The 19,104-nt window shown below is 41.4% G+C and overlaps 1 protein-coding gene and 1 non-coding gene across 2 annotated transcripts in view; one reads left to right on the top strand and one right to left on the bottom strand.

Annotated features, from left to right (window-relative positions):
* The first annotated feature begins 14,156 nt into the window (after positions 1 to 14,156).
* Positions 14,157 to 19,104, top strand: part of LOC107271428 — a 174,533-nt gene continuing 169,585 nt past the window's right edge. The window contains exon 1 of the mRNA XM_015747419.2: positions 14,157 to 14,406. The gene's annotated coding sequence lies outside the window, so the exon portion shown is untranslated. The remainder of the gene's footprint in view (positions 14,407 to 19,104) is intronic.
* Trnal-uaa lies at positions 16,117 to 16,200 on the bottom strand. Its single transcript has one exon. It is a non-coding gene; the product is annotated as a tRNA-Leu (tRNA).

Below are 19,104 nucleotides of genomic sequence, written 5' to 3'. Positions count from 1 at the left end.
GGTCGTTTCCTTCAATTGCCAATGGTCAAACTCAAAATGTATTTCCGCACAGGAAGCGTCGGGCTCAACCAGAATGGCTTTGAGACCTGCCACTGTTGGACAATGCTGACCCCGGAAAACCCGTAAATATTCCTTCGGACAGCCCGCAGCATTGTGAATTGTGAAGACTGTCGGACACCTTTAATTGTCACAAATTCGTATGGTGAATTTATGTAGCTTCTGGGTGGCCGTTATGAGAGATGATGGAATTTTTGAAAATTTATGGAATCCGGTATCACGTACGAGGAAAGTTACTAGACAATATTCTTTTTTTTTCAGAATTGATATTTAAATCCGATTTTTTTTCCTCGTATCGTATATTATCAAGGAGACAAGTCCGGTAACCATTTATTTAAATTGATTCAACGACGTGACGTATTTCGTCGTACGTGATTCGTGTGTCGCTAACGTGAAAACAGGCCTTCGTGCTGTCAGTCGTATGGCTGTTGTTTGTATACTTGTAAGTAAACTGGTGACAGGTAAATAAGAAGAATTTAGTAGATAAGTGGAAATCTGTCTAGAGAGTGGCACTTTTCCTATTATGGTTTTATGTGAAAAGATTAGTTACCTTTGTAAAGTAATCTTAGGCAGTTTCATTAGGATCGCCCAAAGCTCGTTTGGTTACCTGAAAGGCTTCGTACGGCGAGTGGGGGGAATAAGGGGTGCGAGGGGGCATTCGTAAAATGGCTAGGACTTCGTTTACCCTTAAAACATAGTGATTAGGAGTATATTGAGTCCTCCGAGTTTCCCGCGTCTTCAACCTGCCAATTTTGTGGATCCTCCATCAATCACAATTAGAAAATTAGGAAATTAACCGATCGCCAAGAGAATAACGTATCGACTTCCTAGACTCTACTATAAAGTACCAGGGATGCTGGATGATGAGAACTATTGATTTTGCGTGTGGCCGATCAACGGTCCGAGATAAATCTTTCAGGCTGGAATTTTCTGATTGCGGACCGCCGCCGGACTTAATTGGGCCAGAGGTTCGAGTCTGCCCCCTTTTTGGTTAATCGTTCTTATCTGGCCATTATCCGTAATGGCGACGGTCCCAGACCGGAAATATTGTCGATCCTAAATGGTTACACGAGGACCTTCATGATCAGGAACAAAGGCCCGCCGACTGTTGTTTAAAGCCAACAAGACCTTCGACAGCCAAGTCCCATAAGTAGGAAAAGTCCCAAATCATAAATAAAAATTTGTGAAAAAAAAAATTACCAACTCGGGTAAATATATTCGTACAGGAACTCTCGCATTCACTTTTTTTTCCGTCTTACAAATTTCTCTTCTATCGCAATTCTAGATAGGCTTCAGTCATATTCAAGCAGCACGACGTCGATGATCAATCAAGGAACATTTTTTATTCGTCTCTCGTACATTCCTACATTCCCGATCGAGCAAGCTCATAGGAATTCACGAATCAGGTATGCCCGATACATTGGCTACGCACCTTGGCCGGCTCTATTATCGAAAAACGGCTCTTGGACGTATGTGCAAAAAATTGTAAATTCTCTTAGCCATTTAGTCGTCTGTACCAAAATCGATTAAATAACAAAACGTACGCGTCATTACGCCTGCCAATGAGATCCGAGTCTGACGCAAATCTCTCTCGCTGACTCGCCTACGTGTCCGATCGAACGGGACGATAATAAAAGTGTCGATGTCGAAGCGACTCAAGCATTCGACCACACAGGTAGCCGAGTGCGAATTTCATCAAGTGCAAAAAACGAAGGAGACAAAAAGTATCGACGGGACGCTGTTTAGTTTCGAGGTTGACTCCTATTTAATTCAATCCTCCCGTACAGTCACGCCGTGTGAGAAATTCGTATCCAAATTGTGGTAAGGCCCGACGCGATGTACCCTGAGGCCCAAAGTGAGTCCCTCGATCGCTATTGAAGCAACCGGCAAGGTGTCGGGACGTCATAAGGGCTTCGTGTAACGTGGTACAGTAGAGACAGGCAATTGTGAGCCAGTTTACGAGAGACGATAACTTAGGGCCCAACAGTGGGCCCCGGTAAAAACTAATACCCGGCAAATAACAGACATTACTTATACTTATACAGGCGATATGTGCCGTGTATAAGAGAGGAGCCCTCTTGGCCCAAGGGCCCCGCCAATATTGCATTACCCACGCATGATATATGCGTTCACTCGTTTTACACCTCTGGCCCGCTTCTGGGGCCTGTTCAAGAGGGGCTACTACGCACGTTCACCATGGGCGTTACGCACCCGAGATCCGTGATATTACGCGTGTGCGGTACACTTTGTGCCTTATGTGGGTGGGTGAGTAGCTGAGTTCGAGAAACAGAGGGAAACTCAGTGAGTGCGTATATACATATATACTCTCGAGTGTAGAGCGTCGGGACGCATATGCTTGCGGGTACGCACCTCAGTAGGTGGGTACCCAACGGGGGCACCCTTTGTGTAAACAAGAAAGGAACCCGAAGAAAGCGTCTCGCTACGTCTGGGGTCCTAAGGGACCCCGAGCGTCCCGACGCCCATGCTCCCTATGGTTCCACATACTTACAACTCGTAGCATGGAGAGAAATCACGAGCAAAAGAATTATAGAGCAACGAAGTCACTGACGTGACTGCGGAGCAAGCTCAGGAGAAACAGGATGGGCTCCTGCCTTCAAAGCGGAGGAAATACACGGTAAAAGATGGATAGGCCAGGAGAACGAAGAAGGAAGATAGCTCGGAGCAGGCGCACGAGAGAGACCAGACATGCAGGAGACGTCACGGGGCGGTCTGGCGGCTGATGATAATCATTGCAAGCACGTAGAAGCGTCGGGAGTCATAAAGCTTCCATTACGCAGGTAATAGCCTTGCCGGTATTACAATAAATACTTTATCGCACGCTTTTCAAGTTAATTGAGACATTATCGTGTATCCTTGATCGACGCGCGTAACGAAGCGTGAAGCGATCTTGCGCGGTGGGTCGATATGGTCGGGGCGGAGGGAAAAGACGTCGAGGGGAGGGATGGCGCCGGATGAAGGGTAGAAAAAGGCGGAACCGGGGTAGACCGAGGAAATTTGATGAAACCCGTGAAATTTCGTTATGGATCTCACGAAGTCACCCTATACATCGAGACTGTGTACGTTTAAAACTGAATGGTCCTGTATATGTCTTACTGGAAATTCACGAGTCATTCGGGACCCTCAGGTATTTCACTTGGAAGACACTTATTTTCAAAGGGAAAGTCAATTACGAAATCCAGCGCCCATTTCGATCTTTATCTTAATACTTATTCTCACCCTTTAATTTCCCAAAGACATTTTGGAAAAAAATGTATTTTTTTTTCTCGGTCTTTTGTATTTTGAGATTTTTTTATTTTTCCCATAGAGTATAGGAATTCTATATAACGTATTGGCTGTTATACCGGCATCGAGTAATGGAATCGATAAAATACACTGACCTACATTAGACCTGCCAGGTGGTACCTTTTGGTACTCTGGTACCTTATAGTACCTTAGCTCTGGTACCGAAGGTACCGGGCTAGATCATTTCATTGGCTGTGGTGTAACGCACACCGGCCATCTTTTTTTCTTCTATCGCGTGTAACGTGTATCGGCACGCGTGTACACTTTCTTGGTGGTCCACGTGGTTTATGTGCTGCTCTTGGTACGAGTATAAATCTGGGTATCAACGTGTACTATCCTTGGCTTATATCGGTCTCGCGCTCTTTCTTGCAGGTTATAGGAACACACTGGATGGAATGCAACCCAGTACCCTGATTTACGACTGTCCAGCGGAGCGATTCTCGACTCACCTGACGTGTCAATTCGATTCCATTAAAATCGAAGAATCGACGCTTCCTCTGGACCCTAGATGTTTCTCTTAACGTTTAACGTCCCCGTTGCGTCAATAGGGTGGATTAGTGTCCTTTCAACTATAAAATAAACATAACTCTATTATAGAGCGTGAATGTAAAATAAATGTTAATGCGACTACGTAGTCGATTTCGAAATTTCGAATGACTGTATTTTTTTTAGTTTTATGTCCTATAGAAACTTTATAGGCAATATTATACTTGGGTGTTGGGATAGTCCGTCGTCAAAGTATCGAACGCTGAAAATTTGCCACGCTTAATATTTTAATGCTTCTTCTTTCTTATCCGGGCAAACTGTACGAGATCCTCGTCTGCAGCGGCGACCTTTTACAATTTCAATAATTCATTATCCGTACCCATTAAAAAGGTAAGTAGAGATAAGCAAGATGATGCCGGTGAAGTAGAGACGCTCACCGATTGCGAAACATATTAAAGCCGCCAATAAACCTCGCACTCGCACGGAATGCTAATAAATTATCTCGCGCGATCGTTCGCTCGTACCGAAACGAACTTCTCCTTGCGGCTTCGCATCTTGCACGAAGTATAACGATGGACGGGCGTAAGGGAGAATGCGCGCGCGCGATATCCGAGCCGAATAACAAGTTTACGTCTCAATCTGCCGATCTGGACTTAATCAATGGCTTATTACATAAATCTTGTGAGACTCGTTAAGTCATCGCTGTGCAGGATCACGGGAGTAACGCATACAGGATTAATGATTTTCATCTCAATTTTTTTTAAATCATTTCCACACAAACTGTATATATGTACACATTTAACTGTGACATTTAATATACAGATATATGACATTTAAAAAAATTCCATTGCTTAAAAGGAACTTTAAATTTCCTTGTCGCTCCTTTATAGAGATTTCAATGAATAAGCTGCGTGTAATCCGAGAATGATCATCTGTTTAATCTAACGAAGATAGTATCTGTATTTAGAATCAATTTACGAATATTTTTATAATCCCGAAGTTTCTAACTCGCGTTAATCGTCGAAGCGTGCGCGTCGTTTCGTCTTATCCGTTTTTACGTTCCACCGTGTATATGCGTTTAAAGCCCTTTAAGACCAAACGAGTGCCGAGCTTGACGATGTAAAATTCTTAGGGAAATAATACAGCAGAGAATTCTGTCTTGGTCAAGGTATATGGAAGTCAGAGTATCTGACCGTTCTTGCGCAATCTTAACTTGGTCCAGGAGAACTCGACACGAGATGCTCGTTAATGTACACGGGTGGCCGCCCTATTTGGTACAGATTTTATAAATAATCTTGTACAGACAAGACGTGGGGGCCGCTCCTGGATGCTCAACGGGAGTCACACCTAGGGAGATAAATAACAATAGTGTCCCATTGAATTCGGCTCTACAATCCACGGAGCATGTGAAATCTACAGCATCCACTGGTCCAGGGTGTGGGCGATATTTCGGTGTAGTGAACTGGTTAGACTTTTGCTTCTTGGATTTTTTACTTAGGAATTTCGACGTAGGCTAACGGCCAGCGAATTCTTTAGTCCATTTTTTTTGTCTTCAGTCTTACCACTACATATTTCAAAATTCCAAACAGTCGTACTAGACATGTACCAGCCTTGGCCCAGAACTGGTCATGATTTTACCGAGATAGTAAAATAGCGACTTTGGCGCACTCCTTTCTCGTTAGGTTAATTCATACGTGGCAAACAGCCAGAAGAACGAAGCTTAACTTTAGATTTCAGGAAACTGAACCAGGTCCTTGGGGAAGTAATAAACGGCCAGTGGTTTTTCGTATTAAGGAGGTAATTATCAAGCAAAGTAATAAGGAGGCTCATTAATTAGGCTTAACAGCCGTTTCGTGAAGTTTCATGGTATCAAAGTCTCTCAAGGATTTCTCAACGATCTTAAGATCCGCAAGAATCCGATTTCCTATTTGCAAAGAAAAATTACGAGCGAGATAAAGCGCCTCGAAGAATTTGCGATAAACTCGTGTGCATTGAAAGAAGAAAAAAAGATTATCCCCACCTGTCTTGACCCACGCGGTTATGTACCTACGTAGATATTCACCTGCAGAAGTCTAACAGACTGGCGCTTGATAAGCGGTCGACGTGCGATAAGACCGGTAATAACCGAGGGTAACGTACTCGCTTCTCCTGAACGTTACAAACGTGCTAACTTTTTCGCCACGTGAGTGTAACCTGCGTTTAGATAGATATCAGGCGCTGATATTCCATTTTCTGCCTTATTGGGATTCACTATGTTATACGATTACTTGGAATCTAATCACAGAATTGGGTATACCACCTGCTACGTTGCGTCGGATAACGACTAATAAGGCCGAATAATAAAGGTTAATTACCTGAGTATCCTGTGTGGTTAAAAAGTCATCAGAAATAAAACATTCATTTTATATTTTTATTTTCACTGTCCCAGAGTCTATCGTGATTGGTTTTACCGGTCGTAATTAAATGGAAATCGTCAAAATCTCAACCGATGGGCCTTACGTAATAAAGACTATTTATTTATCGACTGGCCCATTCTTCGTGTGGTTGCCGTTAAATTGAAAGAAATCAGTGTTAAGGCTAGCGAAGTGGGGAGGGGAGGGGCGGGGGGGGGCTACGTAACAAAAATGTGGCAAAAAGATGAAAGAATAAAAGGGTTGAAATGAAGGATGACGTGATGTAGTTTTCAGAGTTTGAAAAAAAAACAGTCCCAAATATACGAAGACACTTCGTATTTTATAAAGCGTGGGTGTAGATTCAGGAAGATTACGTTGCGCCGAGAGTCGCGTGGCCCTTTCCCCTCCCGTGCCCCTCCTCACCCATCCCGCACCAATGGGATCGGATTTTATAAGGCCCCCCCCCCCTACTTTTTTTTATAAGGCCCATACGACTACTCTCCTTGCTGGTATATACCACCCGCGCCACTGTCCTCGCTCCTGCCACTCTCCCTCCCCTCTTCTCCTCTTCGCTTCTTGTAGTCTACCTCGCGCACATAAAATACAACCTGGAATTTTAATAAGCCCGCCATTGTGCCACGTATTTCTGTTCCCACAGATTTTTTCGGGAGACAACGGCGACCAAATCGACTGTGCTGCCATACAGGCTTCACTGTTCCAAGTGAAACGGTCCTCGCGGAGAAATGATGCGTGAGCATGACATGTCTTCGGGTGAAAACTGGACCGGAAAATATGAGCCGGAGATCTGAGATGCTGTGACCGAAATATCTGGAGAGATTACATTAGAGGTATAGGGAGTGTTAATGGGGTTAAAAACTTTGACGGGTGTACCAGTTAATTCGGCTAATTAGTCAGGGCGTCTTTTAAAAAATTTTTTTTTTTTCGAAATTAACCCAAGTAGGAGAGATTTCAATGACATGAGAAAAACGTATAAAATTCGGTAGTGACAGATCTTTTTTTTTTCGGACCCTTCGTTATGGATGTCATAATTCTGGGATGTTAAAATTGACGTTTGTACGTGCGGGACCTTATACGGGGCCTTACGGGACTTTACTATACTAGATGCAGGCGCGTGGACACGAACTATGTGAAATATTTTACGGATATCATAGAGGGATAAATCATTGGGTTAGACGAATTTCATGAAATTAATGAAATTACTAAAAATGCCCAAAGCCGCTGAGATGAAAGATGTCCTCCTGTCGATCGTGCATCCCGCGGGTACCGCGTAGGTGTGGGCGAGGAATTAACGATCATCTTTTTTATCTTTTCTACGATTCGGCCAATAAAAATTCCAATTAAAGAAAACGCGCGGGTTCTGGCGCTATCGTGTATAGAGGTTTTACCCGGTAGACGCGATGGACGGTTGTGAGTATTTTTTTATATTTTTTTTTTTCCCAAAGACAGAAAAAGATCTCGTGGACAGATTAAGGGCCACTAGGCGCGCGCTGCAGAATTTCCTCACCCAAACTAAATGCCGGCTTTGATGTTAAAAGATAAAAATCGTCGATACGACTCACGGCCTTTGTACCGTCTCTATCGGCACTGTCAAAACACAGGTGCCTATTAACGCGAGTTAAGGTAAAATTGATGCCGACTCGAATTCGACTTTACGTGTAAATAAAAGTTTTTTTCACAAAATTCACATCACAGTCACAATCACGACCAGCCATACCCTCACGATGAACGAAGTTCATATCAAAGTACGAAAGATAATCGATAAATTTTTTGGAACCAACTGTAGAGTAACCTGGAATGAAGAAAAAAATTAACTTTTTTTTAGAAAGCGACTCGGTGTAAGAAATTTGAAAAATTTGAACGACTTTTCTCAGCTTTTAAGGATACACAGAATTTTGGGATACCTATTAAGAAGCGTGCCTCATTACAAGACAGATTTTAATCTCGGAAATTAATTACGAGCTTTCATAAGCAACTGCCACAGGTTACGAGGCTCGTAAAGGTGAAGACTTTAGTCATTTTGGGACTGCCTTGCATTTCATTGTACTTTATCAAAGTTTATATCAAAATCTAAACAGACGTTACGACACGTATTCCTTATATCCTTTCATCATAACCGACCTGCTGGTTCCTCCCGGAAAAAAACGTAGCAACATATATATAGATATATATATATATATATACTAAATTTTATCTCAAGTGTCCACCCTTTGGTTCTCCGACTCGTTAACGGTTCCGTGTTAACGCCACTACGAGAAGAGTGGGCCATTCTCGCTATTCCGGAAACGTCGGAATGTCGTCCTGGCGCCAGAGCTACGTATGTACCATATATACCTATCGGCTAACACGCTGAGTCTCAAATCGATTCGCACGTCTCACACTGCTGCAATACGTATATGCACAGTGTCACTGACATCTCTCTCTCTCTCTCTCTCTCTCTCTCTCTCTCTCTCTCTCTCCCGCAGTTAGCGTCGACGTCGTAAAGATGGCAACTCCAGTCATTTTTATCGATCTACCAAGGATCCTGAATCATCGAGGAGGTGGACGCGGTAGCCGTTGCGCAGAAGCCACTGCGAGGGAGGAAGCGATGGAGGAAGAGAGGAAGACGCGAATGATTAACCTGTGGCGCCGTGGACGATCGTAAAGCCCTTCCATTGGAATGGGCCCCATCCTTGGTACCCACGAGTTCTCATTGTAGCCGAGTTCACAGTAGCCAAGGGATCCTTTGTCTTTGGGAAACACCACGTGGCCCGCTGGTTGAGAACCACTTCTTCCAAGTGTATCATATTAGTGGCAGTAATTACAAATCACTGGGCCAGCCTGCGAAGACGTTCGTCGGGTCTGCGTTTGGCTCTGAATTACTCAGAACGGACCCACGTGTAGTCTGGATATGTCCATTTGGGACTCATCAGAGATATTCGAGTCTTTACCGATGAAATACAAGCATGGGTAACTTGTCATGGGTTATAGATATGAAATACGATTCTATATAAAAAGGAGTGATAGTAAATCAATAACTAAAAAATTGAAATGCCAACTTTTCATGATCTATTTCCGATCGAACCTCCAGCCCCCCTCCCAACCCCCTCTTCGCAAAGATCGGGCGCTCTTGACACGAAAGAAAAAAAAAAGAAAAAATTCTTCGGGCAAGAGCCACTTTGTCCCGTACCATAAATTACCGACATCCCGACTTGCGCGCGCCGTATAAGGCAGCCCGTATTTTATTTCCGAGTCTTAAAACTTTTAAACCGAATCGTTCCGGGCAGTCTCAGTCGTACCGCTATCCAACCCGATCCTCCTGGTCCATTCCCTTTGCTATCGTCTTCTTTGCATCCCTCTCGATCTTCGATTTGACCACTGGCTTATCAGACCCTTTGCAATCTTAGTGAGATAACGAGAAAAGATAGTTGCCAAATAAAATCGGGCACCGGTAAGACAGCTTTGATTAGTTCTCTTGTACCGATAAGATCTGCAAAGATTCCCTGGCAAGATTTAAGATAAGCGAGAAAAAAAGTCATCAGTATAGAAAAGCCAATCTGTAACGATCGATGCGATAGTCCTATCGAAGTCGATGCCTATCGGTTTGGCAATATTGCTAAATGCATTGTCTGTTTCGTTTCCGTTGACTTTTTTTTACAAGATCGTGTGGCAATTCTCGTGGGCGATAGAAGCAAGATCTATATGCCAGGCAGGACGGTTTTATAGATCGGATCGAGGCGGATATCTCGTAGAGTGAAAATGTTCTGGCTGGAGTTTCTGTAGGGCAATGTCAATGATGCTCGTGCATGGGTAATCATGGGACTATGGTTTGCACCTTTAGGCTGATATTACTTGTAATTTTTTCATATCGTACTATTTATGGGACGTTACCCCAGTGGACAGTGTATTAATGGTTCAGAGTGTACTTTATACTAAGACATATCGGGTACCTCAATCTTGTTTCGAATCTCAGCCTATCGATGTATACCAATCTGAACGTCCCTACCTGCTACGCCTCCTTCCCACGCGTACAACCTATCAAGGATGTTAGCCGTGTTTTATCATACGTTACTTTATGGCAAACGGCCTAGTATCACCATATATTAGTGACATTCTTTCCCTCGTAAAATACATCTTATTTCCGTTCACTGTATTTTCTCCATTAGTGTACGTTTAGGAGTTTAGGGCTCGGACGATCCTGCTTCAAGCAGATTCGATATAGGCATGGGCTACGTCGGGGCCCATTTTATACTGGAACGCGGAGGTCTTCAGCGGTCCATACCAAATTTGGGCCAGAGCGTTTCTATCTCTTAATTATAGGCGCTTAAACACTCGAGGAATCGTCCGGCGATCAAACGAACGGACTGAAAAAGACATTTTGAATATCCTGACAACGGATTTTAGTTTCTCTCTTCTCTCTCACGCTCTCGCTCTTGCTCGTGGTTAGTTAGTATCAGTCGGCTGTAATATGGTATAACTTGCATACTTGATAGGTATAACTTGCATACTTGATATGGTATAACTTGCATACTTGATTCTATATACTCCGGGTAGTTAAGCTAGAGGCTTTGGTCTCTTGATTTGCCATGTGTTAACGTTTGATTAGACACGTGCACGCGTCTGCACAACCTCAGGCACCATTCCTCATGGTGAACAACGTAGCCTTGAACATGAACCTCCGTTAACGTTTTGCCCTCAAGGATTTCCTAAGAGTCGAGGCTTGGACACGCTCGACGTCGTGCCAGTCACCGTTGTTAAAGTCATCATCTGTGAATAAGGAGACATTTTTGTAAAATCCCATACAGGACTTCCTAGATTTCCTTGTGGTGTATACCAGAGGGTATATGCTCGTTCGTAAAGGTAAACTAAAATTTTTGGAAGCCACTTTGCAAAAAAATTCCAAAATTATTTTAGTTCGATTATTCCATATGGGTCTTTATAGAAATTGTGGGCTGTTAATTGTAGGAAGGGAGTGTCCTGGTGATTTAATATAGTCACCAGTATATCTAGTGTGTAGAAAAATGTGAAACGTACGATGTGTGGGGTCGTCGCCTTAGTATACCACGTATGGGCACGCATCCGAGAGCAACGCTTTGTTTCAGATTAAAGAGCCGTTTAAATCCGTATAACGTTTCGCCAGAGAATATAATCACTTTGAAACATAAAACCAAATTAGCACGAACCGCGGCCGTTTGGTGGCGTGTTGCGCGGTGGTTACCTTACGCTGAATCGTCGAATACCACAGGCTATGGTGCAGTGTTTACGGCCATGTTTCTTTTCTTTTTTTTTTTTTTTAATTTCTGTCATATTTTTGTTAGCGATACTACAAGTACGCTCAGTCTACGGCAGTGGTCTCAGCCGAAATTCTTCGACGCAGCTTTAACGAAGAATACCAGTACGACGATGAAGTACACGTGGCGACGCCAGTTGGAAATGGAGTTTTACGGGCGAGCAGGCTCGTTCTTTCTCAATTCTCATACTTAGATTATTCGTAAGATTGTTGCGGGTTCGAAATTTCTGGTGGTATTTCGTGAAATTTGAGATTTCAGGAATTTGCCGTATTTCTCACGTTCATTTATTTTTTATTAATAATGCATTATTAATTCCATAAAACAGGCATCGTATTTTTGTAGGTATACCACAAGTGCCTACATGATTTACGGTAGACATTTTTAATTACTTCATATGAATGAGTCACTTTTTCTCGTTGGAATAATCGGTTATGTATTAAATGGTTCGTACTTATTGATTCCTTTTACCGATGTCCATGATGCTTCTCCTTGGACCATTTGTATTATGCCTTCTTATTCTATCTTCCAAGAAATGTTGTCAGAGTATACTTTTCATTGACGAGTTGTTTCATGGTCAATTTTCTGTTACTGTTACCTTGTTACCTTAACGTTCTGACTCCTAGTTGGAACGAGTCTCTTGTGACGCGTGCAGTCTTGTCCGTTTATGATTTATGGCGTGAAATATTTATGGAGAATAGCCTGAGATTAGTGACGCGTTCTTTTTATGCCAGCGAGTATGCATATGAGAGCGGCTGCTAAAGTGTTGTGTAGAAAAAAAATGTTAGAGTGTATATGTTTTGGAAATGCGTGTGCTACAACAGAGATCAGTAGGGAGATGCACAACGCTACGGTTTTAGGCGATACCAAAAACATGGCGCTAAATCGTAGCGGCGAGTCGAGATGCGGTGCTAGCTTCCATCATTATTTAACAATGGTTCCAAGCGGAACTATGATCCCAACATTGAGTACTAGAGAGAATTATTCCGGAACTGTTTTAAGCACAATCTGAAAACAACACTGAAAGCCAGCTCCTTATGCATACCTGCACTAAAGCATATGGTGCTACTAGTATCCTTAATAGGTATTTTATCGATGTTACGTAGCAGAACTGTTGTTAAAACCTATCAGGAATTATAGAAATTCAAGATAAGTACGTAGCAGGTACAGGGTATAGACACCCTTTTTTTTGAGTTTTTCAAAAAAGTTATAGGTAGTATAGTTATAAGTTAAAGATGGTATAGTTATAGGTAGTAGAAACAATGTATTAATCCGTATGCGTGCGAGAGAGACGCACTTAGAGCTCTGCTGTGCTAATGAAACGTACGCTTTAGGAGCATTACAGGGTGCGTCAACGATATCCTGAAATGCGAACAATTGCCTTGCACCGATCAGCCTGCATCGTCACTCGAGAGCATCGTTCACGAACCCTGTACGAGTTGTAATTGACAAACCTGTCGTAGGGGGGCATCACTTTTGCCAAGGAGTACTCGAGCGGGGGGGAGGGGGTATCCAGTGGTATACAAAGAATGTATTATTGTTTCAGAGGTCAGTCTTTCGAGAGCCGGTCTCTTGGAAACCGCGTTTTGCCGGTCTTCCTTCCCCCTTCCCCTCTCTCCGCAAATACATCGCAGTTGTGATACACTCATCGATTCTTTGCCTTCTAAATAATTTCTCCTCGTCCACGCGAGTCTTCTGGATTTTGCCAATTCCGCGTTTATAGCGCACCGACAAGAGAAGAACACTGTGGACTCTCTATTAAAATACATATTCATACATATTATATTAATACATATAATACATATTATATTAACATTACAAAAATGGAGGTGATACACGGATGTCAGCTCCAGCATCGCACTTTTTTAAAATCTCTTGAAAATGATTCAACAATAGGCTTTTTCAATAGTTCTCGAGAAGTTCTACAGTTTCTGATAGGTTTCAACAATCGTTCTGCTACGCAACATCGGTAAAATATGTATTAAATATGCATGTGGCATCATACGCTTTAGTGCAGGCAGACATGAGTTGCTTGCTTTTGTCATATTAAACTTACCGAGCTAACACTGTGCGATCGAATTTAGGATTGCAAAGAAAAAAAGTATTTAGGCTATATCCGATGAGTTGTCTCGTTCTAAGTGTTGCTTTGGAAACCAGCGATAAGTAGCGGAGGACTCTGCCCGTCAGGCTATCCGTTCGTGATCACGTTCAGCTCGGCTACGACGGGATATGCATTATTGACGGAGGCGATGATCACAAAATTCTATTCCCGGACTCGCCGCTACAATTTAGCGTCATGTTTTTGGTATCGCCTAAAACCGTAGTGTTGTGCATCTCCCTACTGATCTCTGGCTACAAACTGTTATGCGACTAGCGGGATAATCGTGAACTACGTTACTTAGATGCTGGCTATTTTGTATTGAACGGTGTTCTTGTCGGTAACATGTAGTTTCTCGTATGGAATCTGTATTACCGACATTCGCTTGGCGCGAATCTTTATGGGGTTTCTTTAGACGCCTGCAGAGCGTGTCCCGTTTTTAGATGAGTCTTCAGAATTCTTTACTAGATGGCGCATCGTACGTTTTCCTGTAATGGAGGATTCTTGCTTGTTCTACTTACGGTACAAGTAGAATTATTTCGGTGGCAAACGAAATTCAGATGTCGCTTGTGAATTCTGATAATGGAACAGTCGCGAAGTGATTTCTTTGAAATGGTGAAATATGCAGGTAGAAATGTGAAAGAGAATTAGAATTGTTTCGTTTCAATTTTGACTTCAAGTGCCTCGGTATAATGCTGATGGACAATGGTGCTATCGGCGACGCCTGCATTTTTATTTTCTATGGAATCTGATGCGTATAGAAAGCGAGAAGAAAATGATAAAGGTATTACATATTTTCAATTGTATAACTGGAGAAATAATATGTGGTAGCTCTATTTCTGATTGAAGCATAATAGCACGGCAGGTACTTGTAGTAAATGTCTATCAGGTCATCCATCTTGCCAGCAATTATATCGCCTAATTTAAATACACTGTGCTTTTAAAGATCGAGACTTTATGAATAAATAATGTAAGTCATATCCTTTTAGCATTCATTTATTGATATTGATAGTATTCCTCAGATCGTTAAATTTCCTCAATTTTATTTACATGTATAGCAACTAATCTCTTAGACAAATTTCGAGAAATTCGCCCAGCATATGTTGCTACGAGCAGTATAAAATGAGTAAGCAAATATACCGATGGGTAATCTGAACGCCAAGGGTGTACGGAGTGAATAATATAGCCGAGGGTTGCCGAAGATATCCGAATAGAAGTCGATATAAATATGAGCACTGGGACGAAGTTCTCATTATTCTGGGAACCTGCGTTTCCGTCGCATTCTTCAATGTGAATGGTGGAATAATCCCTCACATCCCTTCTCTCTATCTTAGTAATTACGTAAAGTAATAAGTCTTGATTTACCTGGATTATCCGAAAAATAACCTCAATGCCGACACTCTTATTGCACTTTTACATGCACTGCCACTATCATATTACGCAACTGCATCCACGAAAGCGAATATCTTTTATGGTTGCCGGATTATGAAAATCATTAAATTTTCTGTTATAAATAAATACGCGTTGTTTGTTTATAGCTATTAATATAAAACAATATATTATTGACCAATAATTTTCTTTTTTCCACTGACACACTATGAATAATTTCATGGTATCTTCTTACGAGTTACTTGAAAATGTAATGTTCTATTTCTCAGAAATCTCACGCATCGTGTTTCTTATGGTGATTTTACACGAAACGACGAATTTTGCAGTCTGAAATTCACTTCCTTCGATACTCTCTTCATTTCTTTTTCACTTGGCGAAAGCGCGGTACATATGGCAAGTTGGAAACGGAGAAACGTACAAAAAGTTAGAGAGAAGGCACAACGTTTGGATTTCCCCACGAGCTTTCACTACGTACTGCATGGTCTGTCGCAGATATCGATAAGAGATATTGATATCGCAGATCGGGCTTTAAGTCAAGCGTATAAATATCGATAGCATCATTGCCGAAAATTTTGTAGAATGGGATAGAGAAGTCTTTTGTTTCTTACGTATATTCCTAACTGTGTCTTATGGATATTGATTACACCTATTGGAGGATCTGCTGATCTTAAGAGTGATTTTCAATCAGAGTCTACGGATGCGATAGCGAATCAGTTAGTAACAAGCTACTATCCACAATTATATTTTTATACTAATAATAAATTATGTACAGCATAAAAAATAACTGTCTTCCAGAACAATACTATAATTTCTAAAATATCGATTTCTTGTCAGGTGCCTACGTGGGCTAGAGAAGATTGTGATTTTTTGATAGATACTGGGATTGATATCGTATTAATAAGAGTGCGATACGGATTTGGTAAGATTTTAATTTTTATTTAAACGATCCCTCGAGTAATCGATAACATATCGTACTTGCATAACGTAAGGTTACGCCCAAAAAGCATTTCATTGATTGCTTAATTAAAACGGTATAGTTACATTAAAAATATTTCCCAGTATTTCATTCGTGTAAAATATTTTATTTTACTGGAAAAATAAACACTGCCAGGTGTGGGGTTCGAACCCACGCTCCCATATGGGAACCAGAACTTAAGTCTGGCGCCTTAGACCGCTCGGCCAACCTAGCTTTATGAGAATTTAATTTTTTTAAACCGCTACATAAGCATACGCCAATGAAATGTCGTCTATAATAAAATAGATAAAAAAATTTGTCATATCAACTGATTAATCGTTATCGAACAGTGACGTAAATTTTGTAAAATGACGTTATATTCCTAATATCATCGATTACGGTCTCATTCAGGTATTTCAATGATTTGATTAGAGATCTTGTCATATACGGCACAAGCATCATACAGGGATTAAATGAAGTATCGAGCTTAATTCTTGTACGATTGAAAACAGTGATATCACCACTCAAATAAATGAACGTAATTTACGATCAATGCTACTCAAAAATTGTAGACCAGGTTTACACATGGCCAGCATACATGTTGCTGTAAGTACATGAAAATATTTCTCTCCCCCATCAATCCCGTATCGTACAGTCAATTTAAGGGCGCATCGTATAGTAACGTTATATCGTTGAATAAAGATTACCGGTAATCAGCAGATGGTAAAGGCCGCGCATCCCTTGTAACACAATAGCACTGAAGGGCGGCATCCAGCACTTCACAAACGGAATTCAAATGGGATCCGAGCGGCCGAGATCTTATCGAAATCCGTCAGGGGTGCGAGAACTGGATTGCTCATACGCAGCCAAACCCTCCTCCCCCTATGCTCATCCCCCTAGCAGCCAAGTAGAAATTATCATCCCCCTTGAGTAGCTCGTTTGAAAAGCCACCGTCGGACACGGATTTTCCTCTCTATCTCTTTTTCCCGAAAAAGCCTAAATACAACAACAAAGTGTGTACTTTGATCCTTGCTAAAGATTTTTCAAAATCTACCCCCATCGTGGATTATGAATTAAAATCGTTCGAGCGCGAGATAGTAAGGCCTGAACACGTGCCCGGGAGTAAGCCGATGTTTCGTGGTGGATTACGCAGCTTTGAGCTTCTTGAGGAATGAAAATAAAGACTTTCATGACAATAAGGATGTACAGGGTGGATTTATATTTTGGAATAAAAAAAATATCGAATTCCAATCCAATAAGGCGTAGCCGAAAAATAATTAGATACTCGAAATAATTGTATGAATTCCACGGAAAAAATAATCTCTATCCGAAATCCCATATTCGAAAAAAAAAAAAAATATTAAATCTCAATTATCTGACTCGTATAAAGAATCGACAATTTTCCCAACCCGTGCGGCCGTAATAGCCGCACTCCAACTGTATACGAAAGTGAAAGAGGAAAAAAAAACCCTAGCTAATTCGTAATTCGTGCAAAAGCAATGCCAGAATGTTTATACCGCGCTTTTATTCCTTGTAACGTTTGCCGCGCGCCACGTGGCTGCGCACCGGGTACGACACGTGCCGGCCAATCTAAATCTAATAACGCAAACAGCCTCGTATTGTAACACGGATCGCAGTGGGGCTACCGATTGACGGCCGCAGGAAACGGGACACCATGTGAACTAATCGTCCCGAAGTGGTCCTCGTGAACGTATCCTGTTTCACTATTTGTTAGTCTGGCATACTCGAGCGCCATGGGGTTCCGTCGTGTTTGCTACGCGCACTTCGGCCTTATGCAAAATATTTACGCTTCGTGTAGTCCAGCTGGTCAGGACGACGATGACGCAAGTCTTGACGATTTCTGTACTCTGCTTTACTTGTGCTTTAGGCGGGGGAGGATTGAAGGAAGAAAAATTTTGGGTAATTCTCAAAAATGTAAGTTTAATTTATAGTAATATACATCGATGAGTGTGTACAAGAAGACACGCCATGTGGAGGGGAAGGGGGGTAAAGGACACCACATAGTGGGAGGTGGGGGGTAAATAAAAAATTATATAATCAAGATCACAAGATTACGGAGTCGCGAATTCCGGTTTTGGCGAGGATCGCGTTCGATTTTTTTTTTTTTGATTTTGTCTAATCAGTTTTTTTATCCTTGCCGATATGCTAAAAGTAACTTTCTCTCCCTCTGTCTCCCTTTTGAACGAACTGTATGTCGATTCAATTATTTGATGATGGTTTTGGGCGATTCTTTTTTTTTTTTAATTATTACGATTTTTGGCTTCTGTGATATTTTTTTGTTTAGTCCGTCGTATATGCTTTTTCTTTTCATTATTTTTTGGTTTCACTTTTGTTCTCTCCTTCGTTGGCTCCTTAAGACAATACGAAATAAGTGGACTTTTTGGGGACTTTGGTTTCTCGTATACTTTCGTGAGTCGTCGGATTCTCTCGGGGCAGGCTTATGAAATAATTCAAATTACACGCCGTTTTTTTTTTTTTACATAGTGCTCACATCTCGACGTTTCGACGATGACCATGAACTTTTCTTAAATCTTGAAAATTTCACAAGGAAAGACCAAAACACTTTAATCGCGCAAAAAAAAGAAAAATTTTTGGAGATAATTTTTTTTTTAATGAAAAATTGAAAGATTAAAAATTTTTTTTTCTTAATCGGGATTCACGTCGAGACGTCAAAACGCTTTGAGATAATTTCCGTGGATAAGCTACAGGTGTGCTACGATTATTTACATCTATTTATAATAACTTTAACTCTACAATCGCGCTATTTCATTTCGTTGGGTTTTTTTTGGAAATAGTTTTTGTACATCGTAACAATATTTACAGATATAATACAAGTTACAAGTTACATGTCACTTAACCATTACGATATTACCGCTTAACCTCTAAGGCGTAATGTAAGAATTTAAAATTTCGAAATTGAAAATTTTCTCTAAAACTATGGAGTTTGGTATTTATTCGATAAGCGATATGTCCGTCTAATGGTATTCCAATGTTTTCGTGATTTCACAATACTTCTCCCGCCATATAAAATATTAAATCTCTGCATCTCCGTTATCGAATACAAAGACAGTATACCATTGTTAAAAAAAGTCAATGAAAAAAAAAAAAAAAAAAAAA

This window comes from Cephus cinctus, unplaced genomic scaffold (genome assembly GCF_000341935.2).
Source record: "Cephus cinctus unplaced genomic scaffold, Ccin1 Ccin1_scaffold0970, whole genome shotgun sequence".
NCBI classification, from domain to species: domain Eukaryota; kingdom Metazoa; phylum Arthropoda; class Insecta; order Hymenoptera; family Cephidae; genus Cephus; species Cephus cinctus.
Note: the sequence above shows the minus strand (reverse complement) of the source record. Positions and strands in the feature narration are given on the sequence as shown.